Source organism: Lepidochelys kempii, chromosome 1, assembly GCF_965140265.1.
Source record: "Lepidochelys kempii isolate rLepKem1 chromosome 1, rLepKem1.hap2, whole genome shotgun sequence".
Classification (NCBI taxonomy): domain Eukaryota; kingdom Metazoa; phylum Chordata; order Testudines; family Cheloniidae; genus Lepidochelys; species Lepidochelys kempii.
Genome location: NC_133256.1, coordinates 39,700,075 through 39,725,111, shown reverse-complemented (window position 1 = coordinate 39,725,111; position 25,037 = coordinate 39,700,075). Strand labels below are relative to the sequence as shown.

Here is a 25,037-nt window from a genome sequence, read left to right as displayed (position 1 = left end):
AACTAACATAAATTGTTGGTTTTTTTTATTATTTTGATTTGTAGTACATTTAATATGATACGAGAACCAACACAACCTATCTTTGTGCACCTCCATCTCCCTTCTTTTGGGGTAGATAAATATTTAGGAAAAATCATAAGAAATTAAGTTATAATTATAATTCCCTAAATTATCAAAGGAAGTGACTCAGCATCATCACCATTCATAAGAATGAATTCCAAGATGATGCAGTTTTTCACATTGCTAAAATTAAATTTCTCTGACATAACAGGCAGATATAATTATGTCTGGGTTCAGGTATCATAAAAGAACAGCTGTAACAAATAAAGCACTGCTTTATGAATCTAAGTAGTTCCTGCTATTAGATTCTGAACACTTTACTTATGTGAAAAATGACCCAACATGTCTGAGTTTTAAGAAAGCTCAAGTATGGTTTTTTGTAATTGTTCATGAAATACACTCACAATCACAATTAATTGATTTTGAATCTGAAATTTTACATTCTTTTAAAAATGCATATATTCTCATATTTGCAAGATAAAGTTAGGAATATTTTGAATTAAAATATAAGCATGCAACTTTTAACATGGGTTTAAGCATGAAAATATAAATATTGTAATCTTGTAAGCAGAATGGAGGGGTGGGATTCAGGAGTTCTGTGTTCTGTTCTGCCCTGTCCCACCACTTGCTATGTGGTCTTAAGCCAGTCAGTTAACTTTCATTTACAGTTTTCCCCAGTGTTCAGATTTGAAGGTGTGCAATAATAATGTGTTACTCTCCCAATTTGCAACCTTGTGCTCTAGAATAGAAGCTTTTGTTTTTAAAAAAGTAAATCTCTAGCCTTCAATGTTGTGCAGAAACCTTTAGAATATGAATTGAATGTATCTGATGCAGCAACTTCTGTTTGAATTTGGGAGAACATGAAACAATAAGTCTAAGGAGTATGAGTTGATCCTCAGTGGTGTTAACTCAGAGGTGTCAACGGAGGTGTTAACTCAGATTCCCAGCAATGATTATTTAAACATCAGCTAATTTAACAATTTCACTACTGATCAAAGCATGCAACAAGGGAGTGCATGAGCGATATCTCATTTTAAGTGTTGTGAGTGGATGGAACTTGGGAGAGTTCCACCATTTAGCTTTTTCCCCAAGAAGGAAACAAGCTCAGGTAACCCAAGGGAGCCAGCCAAGCATGTTACCAGCAGGAGAGTGAGTTTGTGTGTGTGGTTTTTGGAAGGGGGGGGTGAGAAAACCTGAATTTGTGCTGGAAATGGCCCACCTTGATTATCATACACATTGTAAAGAGAGTGGTCACTTTGGATGGGCTATTACCAGCAGGAGAGTGAGTTTGTGGCGGAGGGTGAGAAAACCTGGATTTGTGCTGGAAGTGGCCCAACTTGATTGTCATGCACATTGTAAGGAGAGTGATCACTTTAGATAAGCTATTACCAGCAGGAGAGTAGGGTGGGAGGAGGTATTGTTTCATGGTCTCTGTGTATATAATGTCTTCTGCAGTTTCCACAATATGCATCCGATGAAGTGAGCTGTAGATCACGAAAGCTTATGCTCAAATAAATTGGTTAGTCTCTAAGGTGCCACAAGTACTCCTTTTCTTTTTGCGAATACAGACTAACACGGCTGTTACTCTGAAACAGGATCATTGTGGACCTTGCTCCACCCATCAAGACTCAGGTTAACAATTTTACCCTCTAGACCTTTTGCACAATTCTCAGTTTCTCTTTCATACACTTTATCCAGCAATTTGCCTGCAACATCTGCTCTGTTGGGTGGACTGTATCCTGGTTTTAATGACTGAACAATGTTAATGAAGTGTGGGTTCTCAATCATACGGAAAGGAGAGTTTGTTGCATAAACAAACTGGGCAATTTTTTCATCAATTACCTCTTTTTGTAATCTGCTGGTTCTTATCACCAATTTATCTATGGTTGTTTCTGGATGATGGAGATTTTTTTTTTCTTTTTGCTACAGGTGATATACTGTGCCTCTGTGACGTACATGATGTGACTGAAACACTGTCATTGGCAGATAACTCTGAAACTATAGAAAATGATTGTGATCTTGAAGGTGGATAGTCTTCAGAATCCTGTATGTTGAGGATGGATTCTCCGAAACAAAATAAGTCAATGCAGTTATTTAATTATTATTACCATACTGCTCATCTAGTATTAATCATTGCATTCACTGACACTCGGTACTATTTTAAGGGTGAAATTGTACAAGGAAGATCTGCCTATTTCAGCTATTTATTTTTTTTATCACAGCTGCATCTAAAATGATAGTGCCATAGAGTAACAACTAAATTTTTTGCTCAAACATGAAGATCCTGCATATTTAGACATGTTCCTTTCATCATCTTCAATGCAGCTTCCTCCTGAGAAGGAACTCTTCTCGTGATGTTATTTCATTCAGGCTACCAGGCCTTGCATTTCTTTGTTGCACTGTTTGCATTTTGCACGCATGCCACAGGTAGAGGAACTTCATTAAAATATTCCCAAACTGGGTCTCTTTTATAGCCTGCTGCTATTATGGGTTTTCCCTTCTAGTGAGAGAATGGTATGGTAGATCTCAAATCAATGAAGGCTACACTCAGAAAGACCTCAAGACTTCTGGAATATGCTGCTCAAACAGTTTCATTTTTGTTTCTACTGCTTGTCCCTCCCTTCTCACATTCATCTCCAGACTTCTTCTCCTTGTCCAGATCTGTTCCGCCCCCAACAATTCATTGAACTTTTTGAAACTTTGCACTTCTAGAGAGAGGTAAGGTATTGACTCTGTGTACACAAATTTGCAGAGGGACAATAGGGTTGAGGTCTGTTATGTCTCACCTTTGTATATTATTTATTTATTTAAAAACATTTTTGCTGTTAACAAGCATGTTATCTCTGGAGACACAAATTCACAGTTTGAGAACTGCAAAACTAAGCATCTCTATTGGTATCTTTTAGACTGAGCACTGAGTTCCATTGGGTAGATAAAAAGATTAACCTAAATAATCTATACAGAAGCCCCTGGAACCTCATAAGATTGGGTCCCTAATCCATGAACTATTGGAACTCATTTACAAAACTTTTCTTAAACATTACATGAATATATTCATCTCATACTATAGAATTAGAATTTATAATCCCTATTCCATGATGAGATCTCTTTGAGCTATAATGTATCTTTATCTTTAGATAGGTTTTTTTCCTCCAAAAAGCATTTTATCAAAAAAATCCGATTTAAATTAAAAAAATCAGTGTGTTTTTTTTTTTTAAATCATTGGTTTTTATCCACCCTGGTTTCTTGCCATGAAACCTTCATGAGGATGATAGGTATGAGCTTAGTTGCTTGCTTGTATTTAAGTGTGTGATTATATTCTAAAAAAACACTGTAAATGGTATTAACGTGCTCCGTGTTTGTTGAGTCTCAGTGACTCCATATCAAATTTGTTACGTGTATAGGTGAAAAGATGGAGTCTTTTCACGATAGTGCTATTCAGTTTTACATCATTGTAACTCCACTGGAGTAACTCAGTGGAATTATACTTCCATAAAACTAGAGTAATGAATCTGGGCCGTAGTCTTCCAACCGTCTGCCATACAGACATGGTTCTAAAAGTCTACCTTGGTTCTTTCTGGCTTGTGCACTACTACCAGTAATAAAGATTCTACAGGCCAAATTCATAGGCCAAGTCTACACTAGATAGTTTTGCTGGCATAGCTATGTTGGTTTGGGGCGGGGGAGGATTTTTATTATTAATTATGACATTCCTATGACACCAAAAGCTCCTAGTGTAGATGCAGTTATACCAGCATAAAAGTCTTTTTGCCAGTACAGCTCATTTCATTCAGGGAACTAGAATAAGCTATACTGGCAGATGTACTCTTGTGCTGGTATAAGCTACATCTTCACTAAGAGGATGCGCTGCTATAGCTCTTCTGGCAAACTTTTCATATTGTAGATTAGGCCATAGTTAACTGCATTGGGTAAAATCCCGGCCCCATTGACTTCAGTTGGGTCAGCATATTGCCATTGTCTTTAATGGGGTGGCACAGGCATCAGATTCACAGAGGGACTTAGATGCCTAAGTCTGATGTTTAGGTACCTATGCCCCTTTGAGGGTCTGGGCCTAAGTTGTTACTACTGTTTAGTCCTGTCACAGTTCAGGGCAACTGTACCTAAGTTCCAGTTTCAGGGCCCACTCTGATCCACCAAACCTCCACTTGGCTGCTGCCTAATGCTGTAGGCACCTACACTTAATTAACAATTAAGAGTTCACTAGGCACCTATGTTTCTGCATCTGGGCAGGCACCCTGCTGTTTCACTCTAGGCATTGTTCAGATGCCTGTCTGCTGCTTAAGACCCAGTGCAATCCAGAGACTGGTGGAAGATAGGCAGAGGAGTGCCTAATTCCTCCATTGTGCCTGATCAAGTGGGTGTGCTCAGAGGCTGCCTGCTGGATCGGGTCCCATCAGAATCTAGCTGGAGGAGGAGTGATGCCCACATGATAACTTTTAAGTACAATGTTGGGGGCCCTCACCTGAGATGTGAGAGGCCTGGGATCAGCTCCCCCTTCTGCCTGAGGGGGAGAAAGATTTGAACAGGGGTCTCCCACACCTCTTTTATGAGAGATGTCTAACCTCTGAGCTGTGAGATATTCTGATATGGGTCCCTGTCAGCTGAAGCTGTTCTGCTTTGGATAATACTTATTCATTGAAGCCGGGAGATTGGAACGTGGATCTCCCACCTCTCAGGTACGTGCCTTTAACCACCAGCCTATAAAGTCATTTGCTAGCTCACTCTCTGGCAACACCAACATGGCCCAGTGGTTAAAGCACTCTCTTGAGAGGTGAAGATGACCCTTGTTCAAATCTTTTCTTCCCCTCAAGCAGAGGGGGAATTGAACTTGGGTCTCCCACATCCCAAGGTCTAACTACTGGGCTAAAAGTTGTCACCACCACTGTTTTGTGTGGATTAAGACAGATGCTTGACTCATTCTCACAAGGAATGACTTAGGCACCAAAGCCACCTGACTCCAGGAGAGGGGTTCAGGGACGGGCTGTGAATCACTAGCGGAGATAGGCACCTCCCTGCAGCCTGGATTTAGGCATCTATCTCCATGCTACAGGCAGGGCTTAGGATACACTTCTCTTATTGGTGTCTTCCATTGGTCAGTGGTTCTCAACTAGGAGTATTGAGAGGTCTTCCAGGGGGTACTCAACTCATCTAGATCACTGGTTCTCAACCTGGGGATTATGGGATGGGTTTAGGGGGATTGCAAGTGCAGGGCTGGCATTAGGGGATGGCAAGCAGGGCGATTGTCCAGGGCCCTGCGAAGCTAAGTTACATGCTTCAGCCCCACCGCATGGGGCTCTGGCTTCAGACAAGGCTCACAAGAGAAAAACAGGCTCAAGTATCACACTGAAACGTAAGTACAATATTTATATTCCAATCCATTTATTTTATAATTATATAGTAAAAATGAGAAAACAATTTTTCAGTAATAGCGTGCTGTGACACCTTTGTATTTTTATCTCTGATTTTGTAAACAAGTAGTTTTTAAGTGAGGTGAAAAGGGAACGCAAGACAAATCAGACTCCTGAAAGGGCTACAGTAATCTGGAAAGGTTGAGAGCCACTGGCTTAAGAGGCTCCCCACCTAGCATGCTGTCTTTGTGGATTGTGTTCTAAGGTGCCTATCTCTCCCCATTCATTGTATAGGGAGCCTAGGCACCTAACTCAGGCTCTGTAGATCAGCATTGTTCTTGTGATTTTTTTCTAGGCACCTAAAAGTTTTGATGCTCAGTCCCTTTGTAGGTTTGGCCCTTAGTCACTAAGTATGCAGATAACACCAAGGAGGTGGATCTTTGGAGTTAGAAGGTACCATTCTTACATAATCATTTGTCAGAGCAGAACTGTGCTTTAAGACAAATAAAAACCCCTGTAGGTCTTAGTCATGGATTACACGCCTGATACATTGTATAATTGTCTGAATGTAAATAGAAATTAAATATACATGGTTTAACCAAGAATTGTGCTTAAATGAAGCAAGTAGTATATTTTAAGAGGTTTGTATTTATGTACTTAATAATTGATTTTTAAAAAGCACTGCAACACCACACTGCTGGACCAGGCATGTTGTGAACCTAGGAGTGAATTGCTACACCATCATTCACCATAATTGGTGCTTAAAAATCACTTGTGGCTTGGGCAATTATATATTACAGATTATAGAAGAAAGCTCAGTGATAAAAATTGGAATAACTACTTGTTTGAGAACAAAATGCATACTAGAAAGAGTAAATGGAATTTGTTTGAAAATTAAATTTAACAAAGTAAGTTTTATCTCCAGTGTCACATACAATAACCACCTCCTCCTATGTATATTGAATAAAATGTAATCATTAAGTTCTGATGGACAGGCATACTAAATAGTCAGTTGATCTTTTCCCAGTGAGGCAGTAGATGTAAAGCTACAAAAATGTAAAATTAAGGAAGAATTTTTTTCCAGAATCTGAACCTGGATTTCATTAATATATGCTGTTATTTCACTATAAAAATAAATCTGTTTCAGTGCTCCAGAAATTTTAGGCACATAATAGAGTAATAAAGTGATTTTATAACTTGGGTAATACTCTACCAATAGAATCTTATTTTCCTCACTGCTTGTACTGAATCAACTAGGTAGTGAAATTGTGATATACTGTTGGTAAGGAATAAACAGGGTTGTCACTGCAGTAAATGGAAAATTGAAAAGCAGCATATGAGATCATATGTTGTAGAGAGGGCATCCAAAATCCTAAGAATAGCTCACCAAAATTTAGTATAGCTAGTAAGCTTGTCACTTTGCTCTTTTTTTTTTCTTCTTTTTTTTCCCGGTACTATCTTTTGTCTTTGTCTGCATGTTTCTGCCCACCAGTCCAGCTCCACTAGTGACAGCTGTAATGGGAACCCTAGTGTAAAGAAGTTGTCTTTTGTCATTGGCATATTTTACACTGTCATTCAACCCTCCTCCAAAGAGGTCTAATGACATTGTAGTGAGGTGGAGTGGCCTCCCACTGAGCCAGAGGGGGAGGCATCACTCTTTGAACCCTGGTGAACGGAGCCAGGGCATGCTCACCTCTCCCACTGAAAGTCAGGGGGCGGAACAAGTATAAAGGGCGGGTCCTGGAGCTCGGTTGGGCTGCAGCGGCCAAAGGAGCCAGATGCCTCCAGCCCACTCCTGACCTGGGAGATTGCACCCTGTGGAGCTGAGGACTGGCCAGAGCCACTGGAGCCACCCACTGACTAAGCCACAGATGAGTTGCTGGGACTGCAGCTGGCCTTCTACCTTGAGGAAATGGATGGGTATACTTCAAGGGGAGGAGAGGAGAGGAAGTGTCCCAGGGCAACCGACCGTAGTCTGGCTGCATTGCTGCTGGAGACCCGGTCAGCATGTTGGTGACCCAGTGGTGGAATACTCCACTGTTAGGGCCCTGGGTCGCGGCCGGGTGGGCCCAGCCCCCCCACCTCTGCAGTGGCAGGTTCCCCTCTCCAGCTCAAGAGGCATGCATTTGTCAGCTGTCCACCAGAGCTAGGATGCCCGACCTCTGTGTTGCTCTGGCCTGCCTGTCGGCCAGAGCCTTGAAACTGTTGCTGCCCGCACTGACTGAGTGCTGGGCCTTAGAGACTTGAAACTGTTTGTGGCCCTGCCCTGACTGAGGGCCTGGGCCCCTGGACCGTAGCAGCCCTGCCCTTACTATATGCCTGGGCTTTAAACTATTTGTTGCCCTGCCCCAGTTGAGGGCCTGGGCCCAGACTGTCTAACTATTTGCAAATTTGCCTAATGACAAGCGGAGCCATCATCTGTGCCATGCCCTGCTAATTCCCTGACTGAATGCAAGGACTGTAGTGAGGCAGGGAGTGGTCTCCCGCTGACCCAGAGAGGGAGAGACTGCCGCTAACCCACCACAGACAGAGTGAAATCCTGACCAGTTGAAAACTGAAAACTCCCATTGACGTTAAGAGGGCCAGGATTTCACTCGTATTAAAATTCCTAGTAATTAAGGGATCTTTATCTACACTAACATGTCTAGAGTTGTTGCTGCCTTTGAAGTTAACCAGATCCATAGGTGCTGGAATTGGGGGTGCTGCTGAACTCTCTGTCTTGAAGAAATTTCCATCATCTACAGAGTTTACAGTTTGGTTCAATGGCTTTCAACACCCCCATTATACAAATTATTCCTGCATCCCTGACCGGATCCTGGGCTTTCTCGAGCCTCTGGTATAATTTAGGGCTTGTCTATATGGGTATATGCAGGAAAATTAATCCAAATTAACTAAAGGTGTGAATGTAAATAGAATTAGTTTTAAACTGCATGAAACCCCTGTATGGATGCTCTGATTCAGAATTAAAGTGCCCTTAATTTGGTTTATCCTAATTTACTTTGAATTAAGATAAATCCTATTAAGGTCACATTAATTTTGAATAAGAACATTATTCCAGGGGTTTAATGCAGTTTAACTAATGCACTTAAATTGGATTAATTTTCCTCAAGGTCTGCATGTAAACAAGCCCCTGGACAACCCTGGGAGGGGGAGGGGAACTGTGTCTAATTTAGGGAAACCTACTCTAGTATCTTATGAGCTGCTACGTGCTGAGGTGCCACCTTTGATATGTCCCTCCTGTACCTACTCACACCACTGTGCCAAGGCTTGGAAGGGGTTCTCAGAAGGCAACCTTAAGGCTGTCTGTCCATGCTTACACTGGCAAATCCTCCCTGGATGGATCCTGGCCTGAATTTTTAGAGCCCATTTACTCTACTCCTGCCCTTTTACCTGGCAAGAAGGGGTCTGAGCAGAGGTAAAGATCTTACCTCCTGGGTAGACACAGCTTTATTCACACAAGTCCTTAATCACACCAGTGGGACTGCTTACATTAATAATCTTACACAATCAGGTGTTTGGTTACTCCAACATCTCCCTGAAAATGTCTGTTCTCCCTTGCTTCCCCCCACCCCTGTCTTCCCCCTCTCCCCCTGTGATATTCTAAGAAAGAGGAAGCCCTTTCTTCCAACATCTTACCAGACAGATTCCAAGGGATTGGACTGAATAGGCTCCTGCTCATAACCACACTCATAGCCACTTTCCTGGACATGCTGTGCATCAACTTCAAATACACCTCTACCCCGATATAACGCGACCCAATATAACACAAATTCAGATATAACGCGGTAAAGCAACGCTCGGGGGAGGGGGGCTGCGTGCTCCGGTGGATCGAAGCAAGTTCAATATAACGGGATTTCACCTATAACTCGGTAAGATTTTTTTTGCTCCCGAGGACAGCGTTATATTGGGGTAGAGGTGTATATTACTGGATATTTTCAGCAATTCCTATTGAAAATAATGGAGGATTCACGGTTAATCCCACACACCACCACAACACACAGTTCTCCTTTGTGTTTCTTGCTTCCCTGGGACAGCAGGATTTTAGACAAAGAATTAATCTACTTATATTTTTGGTATTTCACATTGATTTTTTTTTTTATTACAACATTGCTGAGAAAAAGATCCGCTCTTGTCAAGCTGCAGTCATAATAATAGAGGTAAAACACAGCTTTATTTAGTATTACACTTTGATACTGTTATTCACAAAATCTGATAGAATGGTTATGCCTAACAAAGGCTGATGTGTAATGGCTCACATGACATCGTAACAAGGAACCTGCAAAACTCTGATCCTAAAATGAAGTCATTTCATATGGCGAGCACTGCAGGGCACAACAAGGCAAAGCTTCTGGAGTCCTGTGAAGCCCTGCCTATGCTTTGTGGTTCTATAACCATACTTTGCCTGCAGAGGCGTTACAGGACCACAGTGAACTCACTATTGTAAAATATCTGGATTCTGTGAAAAGTACTATGTAAAACCAAATTCTATCCATTATATATGTTGCAATACCAAATTGCTTGTTCTTTTTAAAAAAAGAAAATGTCCTTTGGTGAAAAATTTGTAGTATGTAAAGTCTGAACCGACAATGAATTCTGATAGCTGTTATAATAATGTCCACCCACCTCCCTGCAGTAGAGTATATATAGTAGAACCTTAGAATTACAAACACCATGGAAATGGAGGTTGTTCGTAATTCTGAACAAAACATTATGATTGTTCTTTCAAAAGTTTACAACTGAACATCGACTTAATACAGGTTTGAAATGTGAAGAAAAATGCTGCTTTTAATCATCTTAATTTAAACGAAACAAGCACAGAACCTTGTCAAATATTTTTTTTTAAACTTTCCCTTTTAGTTTTTTAGTTTTTTATGTTTAACACAGTTCTGTATTTGTTTTTTAGCTTTTTTTTTTTTTTTTTTTTTTTGGGTGGGTGGGTTTTTCGAGTGGTCTGTGCTGCTGCCTGACTGTGTACTTCTGGTTACAAATGAGATGTGTGGTTAACGGATCAGTTCATAACTCTGGTGTTCGTAACACAGAGGTTCTACTATAGTTGAAATGTTGACATAACCTTAACTATAGTGACGGGAATGATTCTTAGACAGAAGGGGCATGTGCAAGAATTTAATTTGACATCTTTTGGAGGGGCATGTTCTGTGTCCCAGCTGACAGCTCCCACTGTGGCCCAAAGACTGGGAGGAGCTCGCTCCCCTTCCCCCACCGTGGCCTTGAGGCCAGGAGTTGTTCTGTGCCTCCAATGATTACTGGGAGGACTGTGGTCCTGCTTGCCTCCCCTTGTGCACGCCCCTGTAAGACAGTGGTTTTCAAGCTGTGGTCCACACACACCTGGGGGTCTGCAGACTATGTCTAAGATTTCCAAAGACCCCTGTTTGAAATGTTGTAAGGGTCCACAAATGCAAAAAGGTTGAAAACCACTGTTCTAAGATAGGTTTCACAGTAGCAGCCATGTTAGTCTGTATTCGCAAAAAGAACAGGAGTACTTGTGGCACCTTAGAGACTAACAAATTTATTTGAGCATAGCTTTCGTGAGCTACAGCTCACTTCATTGGATGCATCCGACGAAGTGAGCTGTAGCTCACGAAAGCTATGCTCAAATAAATTTGTTAGTCTCTAAGGTGCCACAAGTACTCCTGTTCTTTTTGTTCTAAGATAATACAATGTCCTGTAGGTATATAATGCAGGACAGGATAGGTTAGGAACCAGGATGTCAATTTCTTTGAAAGAGAAGTTAGTAGAGTATGTAATGTGCATCTTCTTTTAGGAAATGTTCACCCAGCATCCCCTTTTTGTGCAGTATAAATATTATACAGGTCATTCATGAACAAATATAAAACTCTCAAACAAAAAAATCTAAGGCAAGTTCTTTCTCTCTAAAACAATTGACCCGTTGTTCAGAGGAAGCCAGGGGAATAGCACCCAAATATAAACCCCTTATGGAAAGTCTGAACATAGATGCACATTTTCCCTGCACTGCAGTAGCCATGATGGCATTACAGCTAATAAAGACATTTCAGTTTGCTTTAAGAGTGTACTGTTCTCTTTCTTTCACATGATGTCAGTAAGTAATTGACAACACACCTCAGAAATAAATACACAGGACACAGAAGTATCTGAGAGGAATAGTTGTAAACAAATTAAAAAGGAAACTCTTTTTATTGCAGATGTTTCTAATGGGGATGGTTTGGCCTTATAAAACTTGATTGGGTGAGGTGTAGATTTTGCAACCCCCCGTTCCAAAATTAGAGGTAATTTAGATCTCATGTTATGCAAATCCTCAAAAGTTTCAGGCTGCAGGAAAGCAAGATACATGGCTCATCTCTAACTTTTATTTTAAATTTGCCAACACAAGCTAAAATCTGCTTGAATGTTTTACTCGGGTTTAAAATTCACATCTCCACAACATGAAAGGGGATGTGTTCATGAGGAGTTCAACAAGACCATTATCACCCAATGTGATCCTGCAGAGCAAAGGATATTTCAGAATTTTAATTAAAAGGAATACTGGAAATAGATATGGTGTATTAAAGCAGCTAAAACCCCAAGAAAGGCTTTACACACAAAGGCACAAGAGTTAAAGTACCGATAGATTGTTTGGTAATGATGATCAGTTAGTCAACGTTTGCGCAATGTGTGGAAAATATTAAAGTGCCATACACCATGCACAGGATTATTACTATTCAGTGCTAAAGGATTAGGCCCACATTCTGACTTGCATGCACACGTTAAAACCCCAGTAAAAAACGCGGTAGTTACCTGCTGACAATTAAATATTTGAGCCCCAGCACTGGCTTCGTACGAAAACATACGGCGCTACTGATCCACAAGCCTTCAGCGAATGACTAGGAATAGGTTCAGAAAGGGGGGTGGTCAAAGCCAGACTGCAGGTAGCACTGTAGCAACTATTACCCAACCTCTGCCTAACAAACCCTGCAGTCTTACGGGCACGGTCTCTGGTCTGGGTTCTTCCACTTTGGAAATGGAACAAAATAGACACAGGCTATGTGTGCACGTATAGCAATGCTCCTTACAATTCAGCTTCGCTAGCTATCGGTCATTAGGGATACAAGGATATTACGTTCCCTCGTCTTCTGCACAATTTCATGTGGAAATGATGAATGTGGCCCTCTGTCAATCTGTGGAGAAGTTCCCGCCGCACCTTGAACACTTGGAAATGTCTGCAGTGTTGTAAGCCAGAATCTGGGCATATCTTGATGCTGCTTCAGATGCATGTGTTTCTATCTAATCGCCAGCTACCCAGATTCTTATACTGTGCCTTACAAATTCTTTAGAGTGAACACGAGATCTACAGAAGTCTGTGTCTTTTTCTATCCTTCCCACATTCTGTAGGGACGTTTTCTTAACTATGTGATTTTTGGTGGGGTTAAAGCAGGGCCCAAGGGCCACATCTGGGTATGGAAATTGTGTGGTGGGCCATGAATGCTCATGAAATTGTGCATTGGAGTGTGGGCTCCGGCTGGGGGGGCAGGCTGTGGAGTGGGGCCAGAAATGAGGAGTTCAGGGTACATGAGGGGGCTCCGGGCTGGGGTAGGGGGTTGGGATGTGGCGGGGGGTGGCGTGCAGGAGGGTACTCTGGACTGGGACCAAGGGTTTCAGAGGGCAGATGGGGGAACTGGGCTGAGGCAGGGGGTTGGGGTATGGCAGAGGATCAGGGGTACAGGCTCCTGGCAGCCCTTACCTCAAGCAGCTCCTGGAAGCTGTGGCATGTCCCCCCTCCGGCTCCTACTCAGTGACGTGACCAGGCAGCTCGGCGCGTTGCCCCTTCCCCAGGCGTTGCCCCTGTGGCTCCTATTGGCCACAGTTCCCGGCCAATGGCAGCTGTTGGAGCCCCCTGACTGCCCCCGCACGTAGGAACTGGAGGGTGGACATGCTGCTGCTTCCGGGAGCTGCGCGGAGCCACGGCACACTCACAGCGGGGCAAGCCCTGAACCCTGCTCCACGGCTGGAGCAACGGAGGAGGGGCAGCCGCAGACCCCACTCCCTTCTGGGAGCTCGAGGGCCAGATTAAAATGTCTGAAGGGCTGGATGCGGCCCCCGGGCCGTAGTTTGCCCATCTGCGGGTTAAAGGATGGAAGGCTAAGTCTAAGAAGTAAGTGAAGATAGTGAAATTTGTAGTCTTTTATGGTCTCTTTTGGATACGAGTGCTACAGGCATGGGCCAGTTACTGAAAATGTTTTTCCTGTACACACAAGTCTCACAATTGAAGTTGACAGTTTTGTGGGGGAGGGGGCTCAAGTTTTCTCCAGACAGGATTCCCAAATGGGTCATTGTTTCTTCTTGGGACCTCAGTCCCATAATTATTTGATCAGATTCCGTACTCCTTTGGGTTCATGGCAACGAACTGTGGCTGGTTTTAGAAAGGGAAGACTAGGGTGCGTGGGAATGAGTGATGGTGAGTTCTTCTGGGAAGGGGCTAGTGCAGGGACATGCTGGCGGAGTGGATATTGCTAGATGGGGCCAGTTCTCGGAGGGGGCTAGCTCTGATGCTGGAGGCAGAGTGCTGGGGTGTGACGTGATAGGAATGGTGGCATTGGGGGGATGCTGACATGGTTGAGGGGTTGGTGCTACTGGGTTGGGTTATGTGCTGCTGAGTGTTGTGGACTTTGGGAGTGCAGGTGGGGTTTGGGGAGGGTAGTGGTGCTGCTGTGTAGGAACTGACATTTTAGTTCATGCTGTTTCACAATCCCTGCAATGGCTCCACAGGGATGTGAAATGGATATTTGCATCCATGAGCCAGAATGTCCGCCTGCCTAGTGAATTTGTTTGTCAAACTAATGCGTAGGTAATTTGCAGGGAACAGGAGATCATAAGAATGCATTTTCATTAGAGGCAAGGCTGTAATACATAATGATGGTTTTTTTCTAATACCTTAACTTATCATATGTGATAATTACAAATAGGTCTGTCTGCATAACCACTAGAAATGTGGATTTAATACTGAACTGCTTTGGGTAGTGGGATCCGTCAAACAGTGGACAATTTCTCTGGTTTTGCAGGGACTAGGTATCAGAATGCAAACATCTTTGACAGATAGATACCTAAAAACTTTTCATTCAAAGGACCAGGATGGTAGAAACACCAGATATATATTACTGGACATTGACTAGACAAGCAGTCCAGTATGCTGCACAGACTGAATATATTAGAATCATAGAATCGTAGGACTGGAAGGGACCTCGAGAGGTCATTTAGTCTAGTCCTCTGCACTCTTGGCAGGACTAAGTATTATCTAGACCATCCCTGATGGGTATTTGTCTAACCTGCTCTTAAAAATCTCCAAGGATGGAGATTCCACAACTTCCCTAGGCAATTTATTCCAGTGCTTAATCAGCCTGACAGGAAGTTTTTCCTAATTTTCAACCTAAACCTCCCTTGCTGCAATTAAAGTCCATTGCTTCTTGCCCTATCCTCAGAGGTTAAGAAGAACACTTTTTCTCCCTTCTCCTTGTAACAACCTTTTATGTACTTGAAAACTGTTATCATGTCCCCTCTGTCTTCTCTTCTCCAGACTAAACAAACCCAATTTTTTCAATCTTCCCTCATAGGGCATGTTTTCTATACCTTTAATCAATTTGTTGCTCTTCTCTGGACTTTCTCCAATTTGTCCACATCTTTCCTGAAATGTGGTGCCCAGAACTGGACACAATACTCCAGTTGAGGCCTACTCAGCACAGAGTAGAGCGGAAGAATTACTTCTCGTGTCTTGCTTACGACACTCCTGCTAATACATCCCAGAATGATGTTTGCTTTATTTGCAAGAGTGTTACACTGTTCGTTCATAATTTATTACTGAAATAGTGAGGAAGAAAACGCTTTGTGGAGATGTGAGTTCCCTTGGGAGTTAGCTAGATGGCGCTAAAGCATACGTAAGTACTGCCATACTAATATGAATGTTTACAGTGCCAACTTAAGTTGTTGGTTAGAAATTGTTGCACTAAACAAACTCTTTAGCTCCTGTTCTATCCTAATTACAGTATGTTTTCTGCATGAAATTATGCTGTATCTCTCTGACCGGTTCGTCAGTTCTCCATTACATGCAGAATAAAGGGGAAAGTGCTATAATTTGGGCCTGCTGCTGACACAGTAACAATGTCAGAGATAGGAGGAAACCTTACTATTTCAGTGTGCTTTACTAGTGCTCACAATTTACATCAAATCAACTAAAAGGCCTCTGATGATAACATTTCCTTTTTCTAAAAATAGAAGATAGTATTTTAAGAATTCTAGTTGTCATGCAATTAATAGCACACTTTGTTCTGAGTAAAAAGATTTACTTGTTTAGAGCAGTAACGGTATTTTGCATGTTTAAAAGGGGAATGGAGTGCTTTATTGCCAGCCCTTTTCCTTACAGGGGGATGAATCACTTGCATTCTTGGCAGTCCAGCTTAAATTCACAAGAATGTTCAGTTTGATCAACTTCCTTCAGAACACTAAGCTCAAAGTAAAGAGGAAAAAAAGAGAGAGAAATTTGGATGCGCCTCATATAGCAGAAGACATTACAAGATGGATATCCAAGCAGGAAGACAATAAATCTAGTGTACAAATTGTTTTGCCCAAAGCAAGTGACTAACTTACTGTTAAAAGAGTGGCTAGACTAATTTAAGAGAATAATCCTGCAAGGAGAAAAACAAGAGGGGAAAGAGCCAGCAGAGAAGAATCCAGAATTAACAGAAATGTGGGACATTGTGTCCAAAATTAGTTTAATAAAATTATAACAGATTATTCTCCACAAAAACTATGTAGGTTTCAAATAAAATAAAATGAAAACAGCCCCCCTCAAAATGAAAGATTTATGTCAAGAATTCTTACATGGAAAGAATCAAAATGTAAGAATGTGTTAATTAGGCATGAAGAAAATCAGTACAGTGATTCTTTTTTGTCTCTCTCTCTTGTCAACCCCATTGCTACCTTTTGCCCCATCCCACCTCAATACTCTGTCACAACTGATTCTCACTCATGATGCAAGGGAAGCGGGTGGAAATGCGGGTGCCAATCCGTTATCATTAGCTGTCTGTATATGGAATCAGTGCAGCTGTGGGTCTATTTCTGTTTAAGGGATTGGTGGTTTGAGGGGGATGCTCAGTAAAGGCTTCCCTCGAGGAGAAGGTGGCAATATTGTTGGGTGACAGATCTGGGGGTTGTGTAGGTGCAACAGCAGCATGTTGTCAGTTCACCAGCTCAGCTGGCTGGTAGCTCCTTCCTTGGGATGGCCCCTCTGCTGGGGCCAGGGCAAAAACCAGGACAAATTTTTGTGAAACTGACAGGGCCGGGGCATTCCCAGTTTTCAGAGAAATGTGGTTACCCGTTGTATTTGTTTATAAAAATGAGATGGTAGTGTTCCTTCACATTAAGGCAGAATCATGGTTTTTCATGGGGGTGGAACAAGAATCAGTCATTTTGTAGAGATAGTAAAGGGAATGGTGTTACAATGTTTGAATAAACAAAAAATGCCAGGTCTGGCCCTGCTTGGAGAGGCCTTTGACTTCAGTGGGGTTTAGCACTCCCTACAGATAGTCAGATGAGGTTAAATAACATGCAAACCTATATATGAAGGAGTCACTGATGCCATGTTTCCAAACACCGCTGCCTTATGTTCCATCAAATCAATATTGCTTTGCTTTGACTTGTTACACACATATAGCCCCGTTCAAGACCAGCATTAGAAGTATTTGTTTAGATTCTCACAGCTGAGTTCTTAGTGACTGATCATGATCCACAGGAGAAATTCTCTGAAACAAATTGTCAAGGTTCCTCCACAATAGAGTGCCTGCATGCATCCGATGAAGTGAGCTGTAGCTCACGAAAGCTTATGCTCAAATAAATTGGTTAGTCTCTAAGGTGCCACAAGTCCTCCTTTTCTTTTTGCTGCTCAAGAGAGGCCTGTGACTCTGAAACAGGATGCAGGCTGAATAACCCTCCATTCCTGGAGAGGGTGGTCCCTGTAGGTCAGGGTTGTGTTCAATGGTGTGGCAGTGAGAAAGGAAACTGGCTCAGAGGTTGCTTTCATAATGCTTGAATTACGAATAAATTCAGCTTCTTGTACTCTTGGTTCCCAAGCATTAGTGAGTCAGAAAGGTGAATAGGAAAATTAGGTTAGTAAGAGCAATTCTCTAACTGAACTTTTATTAGAGAATAGTGGTTTGTTTCAGAGACAGGATGTTTCACACTGGGTAGGGGAATGTGTGTGCAAGTGCTTACATGTGAGAAGAAAGTTGGGCAACGAGAGGGTCAGCTGGTATATTGATTAACAAAAATACTGGGCCTAATTCCTCCCTGCTAGAACTCCAGTGACTTAAACCTGGTGCAAGTTTGGCTCTATCGATCTCAGTGCTGTTCTAGGTTGGGTAAAAGGGGTGATGCACAAAAGTCCTTTGTGCCTCCCGCAGTAATAAATCTAGTAAGACCTTGGAGGTTTCTCTGTTCAACCCACAAAGAATTTCACTGAAAGATTTGTCGCATCAAGTTTAAGAGAATCAGTGGGGGCATGGGCATTCTGCTCCCGTATTTGTGAGCCAGCAGTATTCCTGGACATCTTTTGTGTTCTGGCAAGAGATCTTATCTGAGATCTTAACTGAGCTGCCTTTAAGTTATCCAAGGCAGTTTTTAACATTGCTCAGGCTAAAGTCATTGAAATGTTTTAATTAGACTGCAAACGCAGTCTGTCACTTTCCTCTCTGTGACGCACAGAAACCTATCTGCTTCCCCCATGAGTGCAGTACAGTTAAATCAGAGCTATTATCATTATGATAGTGTTAAGCATTTGTATGGTGCTGTAAATGTGCTTTACAAATGAAAAGATGTAATCTCATCCCTGAAGACTTTATACTCAAATGCAGACAAGACAAAACATTGGGCAACAGTTCAGGTTAGAGATGATTCAAAGAAATGATTCCCAAGGAGACCTGTGAAAAAAAGGATTAAAGAAAAAAATAAGTGGGGGAGGATTAAGGAGGAATTTGAAGGAGAAAGAAAATTGTGAAACTGTTTAAAGCACTGGGTTGGGACTCGGGAGTTCTGGAATCAGTTTCCAGCTTTGCTACAGACTTGCTGTTTGACCTTGTGCAAATTGTTTAATCACTCTGTGCCTGAGTTGCCCATCTGTAAAATGTACTTAACACTCCAACGGTGTTGTGATGAGGATAAAAGCTACAAATTCTTAGGAGGTGCTCACATATTAAGATGATACAGATTCTCCCATCACTTGAAATCATCAAATCAAGATTGGATGCCTGTCTAAATGAGATGGTCTAGTAGTTCAACCACAAATTAGTGGACGTGAGGCAAGAATTACTGGATGAAGATCTATGGCCTGTACGGAGGAGGTCAGACTAGATCACAGTGATCTCTTAAAATCTATGTGCTCGGGTCTGGATAAATACCTCTAGAAACATTGTTAAGCTGCAAAACAGGATGGGAGGAGACAGAAAGAGCAGTTAAGAGATAATTGGGGACATTGGAAACAAGTGGGGAAGTTGGAGAAAATTAGAGCAAATATGTAGGTGCAAACAAGTGAGTTGCTTATGAGTGACGACAAGGAATTTGAATTTGATGCAGTCAAAGACAGGAAGCCAGAAAAAGGATGCAAGAATGTGGTTGAAGTGAGAGAGGCTAGAGACTAGCCAGCAGTTGGTTCGAAGGGAGTGACAGTGCTCAAAGTGAGAAATGACCAGGGCCTGGACAAGAGTTTTAGTTGGGGAGACAGAGAGGCCTGAGTAGATTTTAGACATATAGAGATGAAGAGATAGGATTTGGGGCCAAATCCAAATTGCATTGGAGTCAATGGAAAGACTCTGATTGACTTAAATGGGCTACAATAGGCCTTTAGTGAGAGACTGAATATATGAGGAAGAAGAAGAGAAAGAGAGGAGTCACAGATGACACCAAGATGGTGAGAATAGGAGAACAGTGCAATCATTAGAGGAGATAAATCAAGGCTGTGGAAAGGGATTGGGAGAGGAACGATGCTTTATAATGAGAATTTTAGTTTGGGGCTGAATGAGGTTGCGATGGTAGCAGGGATTCCGGAAGCAGATATCTCAGAAATGGGGATATGTAACTGGACAGGGGTAGGGTAGAAAAATAATTCGAAGACACAGCCAAAGACAGACCTGAATGGAGAGCAGCTACCAACAGAGGTTGTAAACACTTTGAACAAGACAAATGCAAGAAATTGATTGAAAAAAGAGCCACAGGTATCATGCCAAGTCCTCAGTGGGAGCCTACACATTCCTCTATGACAACTGTTTGTGACCTTGCTCCTTGCAGCTCAGACTATACAGCCACAAAACAACACACAAGATGCCATGACCTCATCATCAGCTACAACGGACAGCTATATGTCTGAGAGATGGGGATATGAAACTGGACATTGATGGATATTAGGATAGAAAAGTAGTTTTGGAGGTTAGTGCCACAGAGGTGGTGGTAGAATTGATGTGCTCTGTGATGGCACATGCCCCCATCCCACTGACTAATGAGTGTCCCTACACTCGGACAGTGCCAATTAGGAACACCTGTAGAGCATGCTCTACCTGGAGAAGGGGATATTAAAAAAGTGAAGCTGGCCACAGAGCAGGCTGCTCAGGAGCCCAGTAGCCAGGGAGTTCAACCCTTCTCTTTCCCCAGCCACCTTGTCTGACACTGCAGCACTGAGAGGGCTCTGGACGTCTGCTCGCCCTCAGTTTCTTGCAGCTGGACCTGAGGAGCAGTGCCAGGGACTGGAGGTAATAGGACTCAGAAAGGACCCTAGGAATGAGCTCAACTGCTGTGGAGGATATGGTTTTAATCAGGAAAGGGTGTTTCAGAGGGGACCCTGGAACAAGAGAAGAGATGTTGGCCAAGTCCAGGCTGAGAGCTGGCCAACTGCAAGCCCCCTGGAATAGGAGAGATTACAGAGCTATTAGCAATAAAGGATTCAGTAACCAGTAAACAGATACATGACTCAGAGAGGCGCAATATAAGCTACTTAGTGTGTCATTCATTCCATACATGCTTCTACTAGGGACCTGTAGAATGAGGCTTTATAATGATGTTTCTAATGGGCTTGAAGCGCAGTATGGTGATAAATATGAGGTTCTAGTGGTGAAGGAGATATACATTACACACACACACACACAATACGCACACTTTGCTTGGGGAAAATAGCATTTCACATGCTTTTTTCAAAATTTGACATTCACATTTCTGAGTGCTACCTTCCCTACTTGCTCATACAGATGTGAATGTTGGAAACACACAAACTTGTGTCACCCAAAAATGTGTGTGTACATGTTGGGGAAGGGGAAATGTAAAGAGACCAGTTAGGCAACACAGTCCTGTGTTTTTATGCTGTCATGTGCTGTTTGCTTTAAAATAATGTTGTGTGTGTTTTTCTGTATTCGTTTTGATTTATAATATATTAATATTGCTCCTTATGTGCTTATGATATTCTAAGATTTATAATAAGCCTTCCTCATTTAGTCACTGAATCAGATAATTGGAAATCCTTATTATAGCCTCATTCTGTGTTTTATTTGCAAACCACTTATTATCCTCCCTGCAGTTTTAGTGACTGACGATGAATAAATGCCACCTGTGACATTCAGAGTCTGTTTGCTTTAATTCTGGATTTTAAATTTCCTGAGATCCTGCACAGTATGTGATGGTAACATACAGTGGAGACTGAAAGGAAAAGGCTAAAAATTGAAAACATTGCTGGGACTGCTGCAGAGCTTTTCAGAGAAGACGAGCAAGTATTCCTAAAGTGAGCTAAAAACAGTGACTGGCATGGGAAGAAAGTTCAGAATAGATGTAGGTTGGAAGAGTGTGCAGAAGACTAGGAGACAAGCAGCGATAATAATCAAGTCTTCGGATTGGGAACAAATGGTTGTGAAACATTTTTAAACTGAAAAATCTCACAGTTGGGGTACTGTTTGCATGTTTATGCAATTGTTCTGTGATTATATTTTAGTAGAGTGTGGTAAGCAGTTCAGGACTTTTCACACTCTCCTAGGGCTGGGACAGTCAACATTTGCTCATGGGCTTCACTCGCAACTTTCTGAGAATTCTAAGGCTGAACCTAATTTCCATAAAATGAGGAAAGTGTGGCCCCGTGGGATGACAAATCCTACCGCGCAATGCTCAGTTTTGATTGGAGAGATCTAGCTAGTGCTCCATCCAGTCACAGCCCTCCATCTTGAATTTACATGTACAAAATTGATTTTCGGTATCCAAGCCAAGTTTTGTATTCATTCAAGTTACTCACTCGATAGACAATAGTATATATTTTCTGTAGCTAATTAGTCTTTCTAGTATCTTCTTTGCTAATAGAGGTAAGTAAACAAATGTTTAGCTTTGAGGATCTTGGTTAGCTCACTTAATAAACAAGAGATTTTACTGAAGCTTTTTTCCCCACTCAGTACCTTTCCTCCTTTCAAGCGAGGTCTGAGATATGTTTGCTAGAGTTTCATATGCTGTTATGAGACTCTGTGAGGCAATGTTCTGTATGACAGATTGTACATTGAGAAAGACAAAGTAGGTGAAGTAATATATTTTATGGGCCCAGCTTCTGTTGGTGAAAGGGACAAGTCTTTTGAGCTTAACAGAGCTCGTCTTCAGGTCTGGAGAAGGTAACCAGGGTTTCCAAGCTAAATGCAAGATGGTACCATACGCTGACTCCGTGGGGGTTCCAGCCCTGGAGCACCCATGGAAAAAGAATAGCGGGTGCTTAGGACCCACCAGCAGCCAAACTCCCTCTCTCCCCTCAGCGCCTCCCGGCGGTCCTGTTGATCAACTCCTCCCCCTCCCTCCCAGCGCCTCCTGCACACTGTGGAAAAGCTTTTCCATGGTTTGGGCGAAGGGGTAGAGTTGGGGTGGGGGCTGGGGCTGAGTGGGAGTTGAGTATCCCCAGAGAAAATTAGAAGCCAGCGCCTGTGGATGGTACACACTCTTGTCCAGAGAGACCATGCTGTATTAGAATGATACTTTGTACATGTGTGTGCGGATTTGCAATTATGCTGCTGTTGATTGTACCTAGGAGAAGCAGACTGACTTACATTTGGTTTCTACTCAGTTCCTTCTTACCTTTTATAAACACTTCAGGTGGGAACTATTTCTCTTACCCCAGTAGGTCATACCAACTGGCGTATTGACACTGCCCCCCCCCCCCCGGTTTTAAAATGTTGTACTTAGGAATTACAGTAAAGGAATTAGATTTTACAGTGCAACCGGGCTATTACTGAACAGCAAAGCAAGGTTAGCTGGTGGGAATCTGAAATCAAACAAATTGTCCAGAAGAGGACCACAGTGGTGTAAAGTGGCCTCAGTGTAAATGAAAATCAGGACCAACATTTCTGGAATGGTATAGTAAAAACTGAAATAAATTTAAAAAGCATACCTATATTATATTAGTCTATCACACCTAATACAATAGTATCTATCACCATCTTATCGTATTTTGGGGGAAAATCATGGTGCAGGTAATGGCTCATTAGTGCCCAGATACTTTCTATCAAAAATACCTTAGATTTCAGCACAAAGAGGATGGAACAGATAGATATTATCTTTAAACTGACTCCCCATTATAGAAAAACATCAACATGGGTTTATATCACTGGAAAATAACTCAGACTATTTTTGCAAATAAATAAAGAAAATAACACAAACTCAGACTATTTTTGCAAATTTCAGAAATAGTTTGTGAGGTCCACACAATCTTGAACTTCATAAGGAGCTATGTCATCATCCAGGCTCTCTATCCCCCACCCACATAAATCAGTGACTTCAACAGGAGCAAGATCAGAGCCTATGTGGCTAGGACTGAAAGAATGTCATGACTTTGTGTGGAATTTCACTAATGCTAGGTAGTTGTATTCTGTGCTGGCTAGCCAGTTTTTTAATTAGCTTGAAGGCATTGCTCTGTAATTGTCTATTGATCAAAGATCCAGTTGATAACAAGCCCCACCCACTGTAGCTCTGCCTATCCTCTCAGTAGAGTTTCATGTGTTGATGCCCTGAATGACTTATCTCCCTGACAGAAAGAAAGAAAATAATAATGGAGTGGGGGGGAAGGAATGAGTGTGCGCACACAACCACTGTTGTGGAGTGGGGATGTGGAAATGGAGGAACAGAGCTCCTGACATGTGGTAGAGGGGGGAATGGAGAAGTATTTGGAGAAGGGGGAATGACGGGATACGCACAGCATGTGATGGAGGGAGACATGGGGCGGGAGGGGCACACACAGACCTTGACATAGGGGATAATGAGGGACAACCAGTATTGGGCGAGGGTAGACAAGGTACCTTGCATAGGGAGGAAAAGGAGAATGGGGAAGTTTGGGGGAAAGAAGGGGCACACAGAGTCCTTGGCATGAGGTGGGGAGGGAATCTTTGAAACCACAAGGGATAGGAGGGAGGGTGGGACACTGGGAGCTTGTTTGGGGGAATGGAGGAACAAGATCCGCCTACAGAAGCTGTGAATTCTACCACACCCAAGTCTTTAGCCTTCTTAAAGATTTCAAATAATTTTGCAACTACTCAGAGACATGGTGCTGTTAGAATATGTGAATAGAATGTTCCTCAGTACTAGAACTTCAGTTCATCAACAGTCAGCCGATGTTTTCAGTTCTGCTTTTCTGAGGAGGACACAACAGTGAATTACAGAAGTCACTCTCAGAAGTTTCTTTTAGAGAAGAGATGGCTTTGAGTTGGTAGGGTACAGTGACATTTTGCTAAAAGACTCACACTGCTGACTTCTTTTTGTGTGGCCTGCACTGTTGATCTGAATATACTGGAGCTGAGCCTTTCCCCTTCCACTGTCTCGCTATAGGAGCTTATGCAAGTCATTTAATTTCCCTGCCCCTCAGTTTCTCTATCTGTGAAGAAGGGATAATTAAACCAATCTTTGTGAAGCTCTATGAAATCATGGGTGAAGAGCAGTATGTAAGTGACAAATATGATTATTATAAAAGGAGGTTAATGCTTTCAAGCCCAAAAGCACAGTCTATTTTGAAAGGTTTCAGAGTAGCAGCCGTGTTAGTCTGTATTCGCAAAAAGAAAAGGACTAGTGGCACCTTAGAGACTAACCAATTTATTTGAGCATAATCTCACTTCATCGGATGCATTCATGCATTCAGTCTATTTTGAAGAAAGTTGTGTAGACATCCACAGCAATCTATTTTAGGTATGTCTGAGGCACCTCTCACTTAGGTATTTATGCCATGTAGCCCTGCACACCTAAGAACTAAATTTAGTTTTGGTAAATCTGCAAACATTTCACATTACACTGATCTCTCAATTTAACACTGTGCATCTAATGCATTTAAACTATACTAAGGACTCACCAACAAACTACTAACTTGGGCTTTCATTTGAGGAAATTTTTAACATGTTTTTTAATTATTAACCCATTGGCTCCAGCAGTTAGGTTGTGTCTCATTACTGGCAATGGTCTTCAGGATAAGAAGTCTGCCACTTCCAGTGATCTAATAGGTATCTGGGATGTCTCAGATCAGGTAAGTGGGTAGGGGTAGCCGGGAAGGGGTGTCTCAGTTTAAGCAGAGGAAGCAAGAATGAACTGGTTTAGGAACCTAGA

General features: G+C 42.2%; 1 protein-coding gene across 1 annotated transcript in view; it reads left to right on the top strand.

Annotated features, from left to right (window-relative positions):
- The window catches only part of LATS2 (large tumor suppressor kinase 2), a 101,253-nt gene that overhangs the window by 2,381 nt on the left and 73,835 nt on the right, over window positions 1-25,037 (top strand). Inside the window, exon 2 of the mRNA XM_073339854.1 lies at window positions 1,990-2,778. The gene's annotated coding sequence lies outside the window, so the exon portion shown is untranslated. The remainder of the gene's footprint in view (window positions 1-1,989; window positions 2,779-25,037) is intronic.